The sequence below is a fragment of the Gadus chalcogrammus genome, chromosome 19 (genome assembly GCF_026213295.1).
Source record: "Gadus chalcogrammus isolate NIFS_2021 chromosome 19, NIFS_Gcha_1.0, whole genome shotgun sequence".
Lineage (NCBI taxonomy): Eukaryota > Metazoa > Chordata > Actinopteri > Gadiformes > Gadidae > Gadus > Gadus chalcogrammus.
In genome coordinates this window covers 1,583,984-1,586,108 of record NC_079430.1, presented here as the reverse complement: position 1 = coordinate 1,586,108, position 2,125 = coordinate 1,583,984, and positions in this window count along the sequence as shown.

The following is a 2,125-nucleotide window of genomic DNA, read 5'->3' as shown; positions in this document are numbered from 1 at the left end:
TGATCTCTATAAAGTCGTGGTAGTAGATTAGCGAGTTTAAATCCAAAACCAATTATTTGAGTATTTGTAGAAAGAAATATAAAATATATGAAATAATAATCCCAAAACATTAGACTTAATATAGATGACACGAATAATAATTATTACTAGCCACTAATAATGTTATTATAATAAATACAATAGAGTGGCGAAGTCACGCCCTTTTCGGTTAGAGCTGGATGGGACCTATGAGATCGAAAAATAGGAATGGGTTTCAATGGAGAGAAAGTAATTATTTTCTGGTCCCAGTCTTTATATGCCCCGGATTACACATCCATGTTTGTGGATTTAAATGATATATAAGAGTTTGACCGTTTATTATGGAGTTAGATTCATGCCAAAACCCCGCACACACGCAAAAGTGTTTTGCTCACGCATAACGTGTTTTGCTCAAGCATAACGATTCACACGCACACAAAACGTGTTTTACTCACGCAAAATGATCAAAACAGCCTCTCGCACGCGCAAATTACCACAGCGCGCGCAAAACAGCTTCTCGCACGCGCGAATTACCTCAGCGCGCGCAAAACCTCTCGCGAAAGATGTTTTTACCCTCTCGCTCAAATTTAATTTTGGCACTATGGGGGAGGGAACCAAGGCAGGGCGGGCTTTCCTATGATTGGCCGTTTCTGAAGCGCGATATTTGATTGACAGCCCTCAGCCCTCCTCTCATTCAATTCTGAATTGTACAGTAAATGGCTGAAACGATAGTTACGTATTGTAACTCCAGATTCTATGAGTAGGCCTATAGGCGCAGCCTTTTAAGTGTCGGCCTCATTGTCCTTTAAATAGCTGAAGAAAAGCTGTTTATTGGGAGCAGAACGTCCGCCGGCGCCCGACTATATCTGCGAAATGCGGACGTTGTTGAGGCACGCCGCACGTGGACGTAATTGAGGCCCACGCTGTTGGTGGTCGGGGATTACAAAATGTTCAGTGCTACGGCTCACGTCTAGGGATAACCCAATAGCGATAGCCTTAAAAGGCTGCGCCTATACTCATAGAATCTAGAGTTACAATAACTAACAATCGTTTCAGCCATTTACTGTACAATTCAGAATTGAATGAGAGGAGGGCTGTCAATCAAATATCGCGCATCAGAAACGGCCAATCATAGGAAAGCCCGCCCTGCCTTGGTTCCCTCCCCCATAGTGCCAAAATTAAATTAGAGCGAGAGCGTAAAAACATCTTTCGCGAGAGGTTTTGCGCGCGCTGAGGTAATTTGCGCCCGCGAGAGGCTGTTTTGCGCGCGCAGAGATCATTTGAGCGCTCGCAGTTAATATCTACGCGTGTGGAATTATATAATACGCCCGAATGCATCTTTTATCACATTAGTGAATTATGGCACTAATGTGTCGCCATAAATCTAACTCTATACAAACGACTCGTACAGGATCAGCTGATTCCCAGCTGACTCGGTTTAAACTGCTTGGAAACCGGAAGTACTCTGATTTCTAGTATACCCCAGCAGATGCAGTCTTAATTTAATGGGTGATGCATTTTGTGCTATAAATACCAACAAAAAATGTATGGGAATGTAAAGTGAACTTTAATATAATAAAACTATAATAAATAAAAACGCTAATAATGTTGACATATATTATGAAATAGTCTAGGCTACTTTTTGTGGAAATCTGAGTCTGGAATCTGCCCTCACCTACGTCAATCAATTACTTGTCATTGCTAACCATTTTAGTTAAGCATTGACCTTTTTATGTTTCGTTGAATGCAAGGGCGTAACCATGCATTCTTTGGGGGGGTCGTGCCCCCCCCAATGTTGAGAAAATACTAACCTGTCCCCCCCAATATACAGCAGGATAAAATGTAAAATATATGTTCTCTTTTTATGAACCCTGTCAATGGATCGGTCTCTTGTTATGCCTTATTTATTTTCAATTTATTTCCGTTTGTTAAGTGTGTGAATTGTACACTTGCAGTGATGTTGCTAGGTACGTGTCCTGCGTCCCTGACGCATTAAAATCTGAAAGGACGCACTAAACTCACTATCCATGCGTCCCGGGGACGCATCTCATTTTCCCCATGAAAAACGCTACATTGTGAACATTAAACAACTCGTGTTTAATCACAG